The sequence below is a fragment of the Montipora capricornis genome, chromosome 3, assembly GCF_036669925.1.
Source record: "Montipora capricornis isolate CH-2021 chromosome 3, ASM3666992v2, whole genome shotgun sequence".
Classification (NCBI taxonomy): domain Eukaryota; kingdom Metazoa; phylum Cnidaria; class Anthozoa; order Scleractinia; family Acroporidae; genus Montipora; species Montipora capricornis.
Genome location: NC_090885.1, coordinates 20,621,826 through 20,631,825, shown reverse-complemented (window position 1 = coordinate 20,631,825; position 10,000 = coordinate 20,621,826). Strand labels below are relative to the sequence as shown.

At 39.9% G+C, this 10,000-nt stretch overlaps 1 protein-coding gene across 3 annotated transcripts in view; it reads right to left on the bottom strand.

The window, feature by feature from the left end:
- Positions 1 to 10,000, bottom strand: part of LOC138042519 (uncharacterized) — a 30,601-nt gene that overhangs the window by 11,745 nt on the left and 8,856 nt on the right. The window lies entirely within an intron of this gene.

Genomic DNA, 10,000 nt, shown 5'->3' with positions numbered 1-10,000 from the left:
TTTGAGTGAGTTACAGAGTGTTAGAAAGAATGTAGAGCCTAAAGCGTAAGTGTCAGGTTGACGTGATGAACTTGTTGGTTTAAATTAGGCTTTTCCCAATTTATATATATGCATAGCCTCCTTGAGGTTAAGTTGAAATTTAGTAGGGGCGGAATCAAGGATTTCGAAACAATCCGCAGAGCAAGATTGACGACAACGTTCTGAGCTTAGTAAATATTTGAAGATGTGAGAGGACTTGTCTGAAGAGAGATGTTCACGGACGCGTGTGGAAAAATGACGACCAGTTTCGCCGATATAGCAAACATTACAGCAAGCACAAGTAAATTTATAAATCACACGTGAACGAAGTTGTCTAGGGACAGAATCCTTCACTGAAAAAAAGATTTCTTAATTTAAACGTGGTAAACACTAATTTGATGTCAAGATCATGACAATAACGATTTACAAGGCGACGTATTTTGCTTTGAGCTATAGTAGAAAAACGGCCTAAATAAGGTAACTCATAAAAGTATTGTTTACCCTGGGAAGTGGTATTTTGAATGGAGCCATTTCGGTCGATAGCTGTGTTCAAGTATCGGTAGACGCATTTATCGATGAGATGAACAGGGAAAAGATTCTTGCGCAAAATGAAAACTAAGTGAACAATGTCCTTGTGGAAGCCTTTCCAAGTATTGTTGATCTTAAAAATCCTGTCAATTAATGTCCTGATAAGACCGATTTTGTATGACAGAGGTGCGAAACTGAGATAATTGGTGAGCAGACCCGTAAAGGTCTTCTTACGGAAGGTACTAGTGACAACGGAACCACGGTGGGTATTGTCGATTAAGACATCCAAAAAGGGCAAAACATGATCAACTTCTTTCTCCATCGTGAAGCGTATGTTGGGATGTTGACTATTGATATAGTCGTAACTTTCTTAAAGATTTTACCATGTATTACATAAAAAAATAATAATAATATATATATATATATATATATTTTTTTTTTTTTAGCATCTTACAGTTCCGTTTACGTGAACTCTTTCGGTCCCTGTTTAATATATTTTTTTATTATCTACATTCATCGTTGTAATTTATTTTCTAATACTGATAATTATATTTTGACCAATAAAGTTGCGTTTAAGACTTTGTTTACATCGTCCGTCGCAAAATATTCCCAGGATAGCGCCAGGTACCGGCTTGCCAGTTAAACGACGTTACTAAATTCGGTTAATGCGTTTCTCGTGCTCTGATTGGTTAACTCAATCTCTTATATCAGCTCATATATCTTAGTTTGACCTTATATGGCAATTGATTGCGCTAAGCGTTGACCACAAGGTATTACAAAACATCGCATCTTCATTTCGCTCAAACTTTCTCGCTTTTTTTGCTCGTATTTCGAACTTCCAAACCTTTGGAGTTTAAGAAACTTAACAAAACATTCAGTTATTCCATTCGCGCTTGTTGGATATGAAACTGCTTACCATCTCATATGATATCCAACGCGCGCTCATGGAATAATTGTTAATTGAACTCTTTGTTAAGGATTCATCGGAAAACATTGCAGAATATTTTAATTTCGCTTCTCTATCTAGAACTTTAAATTGCATGGAAAGGAAATGTGATGAAGTTGGACACCGTTGGTATCGACCGAATTCATACTTTAACACAACGTGGAGCGAGGGTCTTAACTTCGAAATAATGCACTGTAGATGTTTTCATCGCCGGCATTTGCGGATCGAAATTTGATGGTAATCGAAGCGACGTCCCGTGTTTAAATTTTCGACTTTGTCGGTGGTCTTGCAATTTCTTCTCTTGTCTACGTACGTAAACGAAGGCGACAAACGCAAAACGCGTATTCGCATATTGAGCACGTTAATTTTGCGTCTGCGTTGTTCGCTTTCGAGTGGCACTATATAACTTTCTACACATCTGGAAATGCAGAAAATCCACCAGACACACACCTTCCTGGCATAATGTCTTGCTCGATTTATGAGAATAAAAGTCAGTGAGTGTGAGTAAGGTACCGGGTTGACGTCATAAGCTAGTTAGTTCCCAGGCTTTCAGATGCGCCTTTTTGAATTCAAAATGGCGAAAAATGAGGTTTTTTGGGGGGATTTTCCCGCTTATAAAAAGAAATCTAAGGAGACAACAAGAGTTATTTCTTCACGGGACGTCTTTGGTGGACATATATCATCAGAATTCATTATCATTGGCTGAGGGTGATAGGCACTTTAAGCCACAACTAGACAAAAGAACAAAAATACGAAATATAGTCACCGTGACGACAGTTTTGCTTACTTCCCTTCTGTTGACTTTCTTATTAAGTTAATAATATTACAAATAACTAGTAATAGCTTGCTTGAGTGCTTGAGTGAGGTTCCAGCACTTGGCTAAGTAGCCTGACTTCTGGCTGTTATACACAATTGTGGTCTCATTCACACAGAAGCCCTTCCAGCTAATCCTGCCAAGCCGACCACATGCTGGAAAGGTCAGACCACAACACCGGGAACACTGTCCTCTACTCTTTTCGAATAGTGTGTGGGATCATTAACGTCCCGTCTCACAACCCTTGTTCATTAAGAACAAGGGTTGTGAGACGGGACCTCCGGCTTATCGTCCTTATCCGAGAAGACTAGAGAGTCTAACCATTTGCAGATGTAATTACAAAGACAGCACTTTCTCCTCAGTTATTTAAAGACCCTGACTGTTGGTCCGGCCGGAGTTGAACTCACGACCTCCCGCGTGACAGCCCGGTGCTCAACCAACTGAGCCACCGGTGCGCTATCGCTAAGTGCCAACGAAACAGTCAATATAATACATAGTTTGCAGATTTGTATCAGAGTTCCAAAACACCCAACAGTAGTTGTAATTTTTTTATTCGAAAGTACTGCAACTCATCTTATCTAGTTAACAATAATACAATAATAGAAATTGCACACTTTGTTTCTCCAACAACAACGTAAATGTCAACGTGTTTTGCAATAATATGGAAAGTACTGCTGTAATTTTTGAACGGCCGTAATTTTAACAGGAATATACAATAATTAAGTTGAATAAAATCAGTGCCATGTAAAAAATCGCCAAAGCGTTTTCAGACTTTTCAGTGTGGAACATGTAGGGGGGAATCAAACTCTCTCGCAAATGAAAGTTGTTTCACGTGTAGAATTTTTATTTTGCAAGATAAGGCCATGAATTACAAGTCAAATTTACGTTTAATTGTGTACTTTGCAGACAACATATACTGCTCAACTCACTGGTCTTAATCTGAAATTGACAACAGCGGCCGATAAGAACACGTTCCCCGGTTTAGTTTTGAGCTCGCTAACTCAATATAGAGCACGATGCTTCGAAAATAAATATTAAAGAACACTCAAAGCAAGTGTACACAACACAATGGTCAGGGAAGTGGGAAAAAATCTGTTTTCACTCACCTCCGAACACAAGATCATCTGTGGTCGTGCGCGTCTTGCAAGTTTGTCTAATGACATCACTCAAAAAAAAAAAAATTCCAGGGAACCTTCTACACTACGTAGCCTTACATTACACTTTTCATAGCACGATCCAGAATTTTTCTGCCTGCTGCTCTACTTCGCGCGGCATTAAGCTGGCCGCCTCGCAAGCCTCGCGTCTTCGCTCGGCCTGCTCGTTGGCAATAATAATATGGTTACGATCTGGAGTGCATATAATACCAGTGCCAGGGGCCTAGAGGGCTTTTCCAATGTGGCCCGTGTTCGATTCGCAGACTGCGTCATATGTGGGTTTAGTTCGGTTTTTCTCTACTCTGCACCGAGAGGTTTTCTCCGAGTACTCCAGTTCAGCTGTTCCCCTCTCAAAAACCAAAATAATTTAAATTTTGACTTCATTTGTGTTCTAAAAATTGTCGATTTCAGTTTACAGTGTCCCCGATTAGTGCTCCAGCGGTTAGACTGACTAGACACTTTAAGTTAAATAAATTTCCTTTCCTTTCCTTTCCTTTTCCATTTGTTGTAGGCCTAGTTGTAGTTTCAAAGCTTTTAAAATTACTATTTTAAAAGTTAAGTAAACAAAACAAGGCGGGAGGGAACACGTCAGAAGAGGTTCTTTTGGAGCTCGAGCTCTGCAACAGGATATGGAGTGAGGAGAAGATACCAGAGGAGTGGAAGATGGATCTGCTAATCAAGCTGCCCAAGAAAGGTGATCTGAGCCACTGTAAAAATTGGCGCTGCATCATGTTGCTAAACATGGCAAGTAAGGTGTTTTGCAGAGTGCTCCTGGAGCGCATCAAGATCGCGCTGGATGAAAAATTGAGAGAGGAGCAGGCGGGCTTCCGAGCTGGCTGAAGCTTTACGGATCTCTGTGGAGCAGAGCATTGAGTGGCAGTCCTCCTTGTATATCAACTTTATAGATTTCGAAATGGCCTTCGATAGTATCAGCAGAGCTCTCTATGAAGGTTTTCCGCACAGGTGGTACACAATGGACAGAGGACCCAACCATTGAATATGAGGACTGGGGCTGCCTGATGTCTCCCCTGTTGTTTCTGGTCGCCATGGATTGGGTGACAAGGATAGCCTTTGACAGGAAGAGAGGTATTCAGTGGACCTTAACGAATTCCTTAGAAGACCTTGTCTTTGCCGATGATCTGGCCCTACTGTCGCCCAGAATACAGGATATGAGGGATAATACACGGGCCTTGGAGGTACAAGGTGCGAAGGTAGGCTTGAAGATCAATGGCACCAAAACAAAGTTGATGAATCAGTTGATACCAAACGTGGCAATGGTGTATCGGTTGCAGGGGGGCGGATTGAGCGGGAAGTAGATGAGTACCTTGGGAGCATTGTAAGCAAAAGGGGAGGCACTGACGAGGACATTCAGGCACTAATTGGAAAGGCACGACAGGCATTTGGGACAGGGATTTGGGATGCTGACGAAGTTGAGAATCTTTCGGTCAAATGCGAAGGCCGTGCTCTTGTATGGTTCTGAAACTTGGAGGCTGACTAAGGGGTTGGAGGAGAAGTTGCAGGTGTTCATCAATAAGAGCCTGAGGAACATCTTGCGGATTTGGTGGCCCGGAAAAATCAGCAACAAGGAGCTTTGGAGACAAACAGGGCAGCGACTGGTAGAGAAAGAGATAAGACAAAGAGCTTGGGGATGGATCGGCCACACGTTGAGGAGACCAGATGGACATGTAATCAAGAGGGCACTTGAGTGGAACCCACTGGGGAAGCGAAAGAGAGGAAGACCCCGGCACACCTGGCGACGTACGAGAATGGCAGAGTTGGAGAGGAAACAAAAATAGGGTTAGGTGGCGCGCTCTAGTTGAGGACCTATGGTCTACTAGGAACGAAAAGGAATAAGTAAGTAAGTAAGTAAGTAAGTAGGTAAGTAAATCAAAATCGACTCACAGCTAATTGACATCTAGCTGTTGTGCTGTGCTCGACTGCAAGTAAGGGTGATTAGCACTAGCAATATTTATTTATTTATTTTATAAGTAAGTAAGTAAACAAAACAAATTGTAGGCCCGAGCCAACAGATTTAAAGGTTGGCTACGCCCCTGAGTGCCTGTTAATTAATTTATAATTTCCTGCCAGCCCCCCTCCCCCCCCCCCCCCCCACCCACACACACACACACACAAATGAACCTGTGAGTGATTGTCCTAGCTTCTTCTACACTGATGCACAATTGTCTTTTCAATTTCAAATTACCTCTAGGCACTTTGTCACCACTATAAGGACACATTCTCTTATCTGTTTGGGTTTCTAATTTTAAGGTGATTCCCTAGTATTTCACTGCGCATCCTGTTCTGCGCATAACACAGCGTAAGCCACGTTCGTATTAAGACATGGCTAAGAGGCTTTATGGTCAAGTTTCACGGCTCAATTCTGTTTTCTTTGTCTCACAAGTCTCAACGGATATTTCTAAACTAAACAATGTTTGAATTCAACCATAAAGACTCGTAGCCATGTGTGAATATTTATATATCGAACGTGGCCAAAAACATTTCAAAATGGCGACCTTTCGTGCCGGAAACCTCGCTAGAAAGAAGAATGGCCGTTTTCAGAGCATAGCAGTAAAGAGCAAAACAAGAAACCTTTTAGACTCTCGCAAAACAAAAAGTCGAGTGATAGCTTTGATGATGCTAAAGAACATTTCAGTCCAACAGTGAAAGTGAAACCTTGCTATCGGGGAGACGTGTTGTCAAGGGGTCGAGCTTGGTTTGCTTTCTATTTCCTCCTAAACGAGGTTGGTGACCTATCTTTTTTTTTTTGCATAATTTTATTCTCTTACTCACCTCTTTGTGCTGTAAAAAAATTTTAAAAAATTTACATCAGAAAAAAAAGTTACAGGAAAAAAAAGATTTGTAGCCATCACTCATGGACACAAAATTGTCTCCTCGAGATCACGCACCCAAGGAATATTCGTAGTCAGTGCCTTTTCAAGACGTGTGTCTGTGCCATAGAAGAAACATTAAATTATTCCTTTTGAGCAATACAATTCACCTGTTTTGTTATTTTAAGAATTAAGTCAAAGCTGTGCTTCCTGTTTCTGCAAAACGTAGCCTGAACCGATAGAACAAACTTGTCCTTGATAGATAAAGTTGCAATGACTAAATGAGTAACTTGAGCAAGTTATATCTCGAGAACGAGCTTGGTGACCTATTTATTTAATTGCACATTTCGGTCACCATATGCATAATGTAGGGAACAATCGAGAAAAGTTTACAGAAAATCTTACGACAACTTCTATTACTAAGGAATCACCTTAAGATCACACAGAATCTGTTTTAAAGTAAGAAAGTTTGTCTTATTTCTGGAACTCTAATTTTCAGACTTTCAGATTTTCAGAATTTAAAAACATACGAGCTAAAAACTAGAAAGGTCATTCATAATTCAAAATTCATTGTTTTAGAGTGATATTTGAAGAAAGAGATTTATTTGAGAACATCATCAATAGCACTCTCAAAGCAATTAGGCGCGTACTTTGAAAATTCAACGTAACAGGCTTTTCGTGATCAATATTCAAGCATTATAACTTATAACTAAGATAGAGCGGTTTTCAATTGAGTGTCGAAAGTAATTAGATAATTACTTTGGTTTATAATTTCTTCACTCAGTGATTGGTTCAAAGTTCTCGCGCCATTTTTTCAACCAATCAGAAGTGAAACCAAAACCAATCGTGGCTCGCGCGTGCAAATTTTCCCGCGCTTTGTGTCGGCTACGTGTAATTACTTCGAGTTTTGATTGGTTTGCGGGATTGTCTCCGTCCTTTTTGATTGGCCAAAGTAATTACTTTGGTTTTGGTTTTACGACACTCAACTGAAAATCGCTCTAAACGAGAATAACCAACAAATGCATACGGGGACGGCGGAGCCTATTTTCAAGTGGAGGTGGGGGTGGGGAGGGGTGGGTAGGGGGGAGGGGGAAGGGGGCATCCTTCCCCAGAAAATTTTGAAATCTAGAGGCTCGGAAACGGTATTTTCAACATTCCCCATAATATATGTATATGTATAATATATTCCCCTTCTTCATTTCGTGACACGTACCTTACACTAAAACAAAAGAAAAATGTCATCCTCGTAAAAAGTGTGTGGTGGGGGTCTATCTCAAGCACCACTATACCAGGCTATAATTTTGTCAGTGTGAACGAATGCCGGCGAGTTGGTACCTAGTATATTAAAAGATAACTTAGAATATATCCGCAGAGAGGATTTAGAGTTTACGGCTGATAGATGGCCTTGAAACGAGCTTTGTCCAGCTTTCCAGAGAAAGGAAAAACAGCATTATTGTTATATAGGCAGCCCAATGGCAATCTTGAAAAATTTCGAGAACGTCTTAGTCCGAAATTAAATCATCTAAACAATTGTGTTTATGAGGTGTACATAATTGGTGATATTATTAACATTGACTTTTATAAATGTTACAGTCTCCTTCGGAATATTTAGACATGCTATTTGACCTTATGCCACATATCACAAAGGCCATTCGTATTACTGATCATAGTGCTACCCTCATAGACCACATCTATATGAATTCACCTCAGTTTTTAAGTCTGGCATTTGCTTGAGATCAACAAGGCCAAGGTTAAGATAACCTGGAAACTGATTAGTTTATGAATAAATAGAAAAAGAAGACTAGTCCTGTATAAGTAAGATACTCTATAACAACAAATGCTTTACACCTAAATTGAGTATATACTTATATTGTTAATGTAGGTTTAACATTATCAGCACATTTACCACTTCATAACAACTCTAGTCCTGTAAGATTTATCACTAGAATTTCCCCAATAGCTTTTTGTTTAGGCATATTTAATTATGAACCTAAGAACCGACAAGTCTTGTGTAGGAGCTACCCCTAAGTGCATTAAACTGGCTTGCGATTACATTTACGAGGCAATGGCTGCAGTTTATAACCTGTCCATAGAGCAAGGTATTGTCCCTAGCATCTTAAAAACCTCCAAAGTGATCCCAGTGGATGAAGGTGCTGATATTACTGACGTCTAACGTTCGCCATATCTAGCTCTATCTCTGTACTGTGCATATTTGCCCAGATCTTTGAAAAGCTGGTTTGCAAACAGCTAACAAGCTATGTTTAAAAATATGACATCGTCTATCTATACCAGTTTGGTTTTAGGAAGGGCAGGTCAACTGAGCAAGCTATTGCAGAAATTGCAGACAATTTAAAACAATCGACACACAATAATTTATTCACATGTTTTCTTTTTGAATTTCGCCAATGAGGCCTTCGATACAGTCAATCACGCCATACTGCTGAAAACATTAGAGAAATATGGCATTCGGGTCTGGTCCACTACTCTGGTTCATGAGTTATCTTACCAATAGAAAGCAGTATGTTAGTATTGACCGTGTTGAATCAACTAAGCAAACTATCAACTGCGGTATTCCGCAAGTGAGCTCTCTCAGTCCTTTCCTCTTCCTCTTGTATATTAATGATATTCCTAATTGCTCTGTCTCACTGTCCTTTAGAGTATTTGCAGATGATAGTAACATTAATATTTTTATATCTTCTCCAAATGCAGCAGAATTACAAAACTTAATTAACCAAGAATTATTAAAAGTTAAGGTGCCCCCGTGCGTGACCAAAATATAAATTCTTATTTTTCTTTGGATTTCAATACTATGTTAACTAAACACCGCTAAGCGATCAAAGTTTTAAACCTTGATTTCAAAAAGACACCTGCTTACTTTAAATGGAATTTTCCTATTAATGTTCGCCATTACTAACTTTAATTTAATATCTTGAGAGAGCTGGATCGAGGAGAAAATGACGTCAAAGACTCACTAGTTAAGAATGCAATGCGTGTGTACGCCGCAGAATTAATATGCAGCAAGGGAGTTTTGGGATTTCAGACTTTTAAACTTGCGTTTGCATTTATAATAAGCTGCATTCACACCCTGAAATTTTAAGCTAGTGAGCCTTTGATGTCATTTAATTTTTCCCTGGATTCAACCCTCTGAGGTCCAATCGGTCAGTTTTGAACGTGAGTAATGGCGGACCGTGAAATCCAAAACTTACACAAAGTAAACGGCCTTTGGAGAAAACATCCAAATTAATTTTTTGTGCTGTATATTATCTCACTGTTTTAGTATATACTAAAACAACTATTCACCTCAGTGTCGTTGGCTAGCGTTGGATATTTAAATATCCACCGCTAGCCACCTCCACTTCGGTGCATAGTTGTTAAATATCGTATGAGATAATCTCCTAGGGCAGCAGGACTGGTCAGTACCTATGCGACCGAGATTAAGAAAATTCAAACGAAACAAAACCATACTGTTCGACTTATCATCTTGGCCACTCTTTATGGCCCAGATACAGACAGTGCTTTACCATTAACTCAATTTATTGGATCTACTTACTCACAAATGGCACTCTAAAACACTCCCCAATATATTTAGGCACCACTTCCGTTACACAAGTGAAGTCCACAGTTACAATACGCGATATGCTTCAAAAGCAACTTTTACAAAGCACGTTTCAGTACTAACATAGGAGAGCAGACAACTGCGGCTACGGCGACT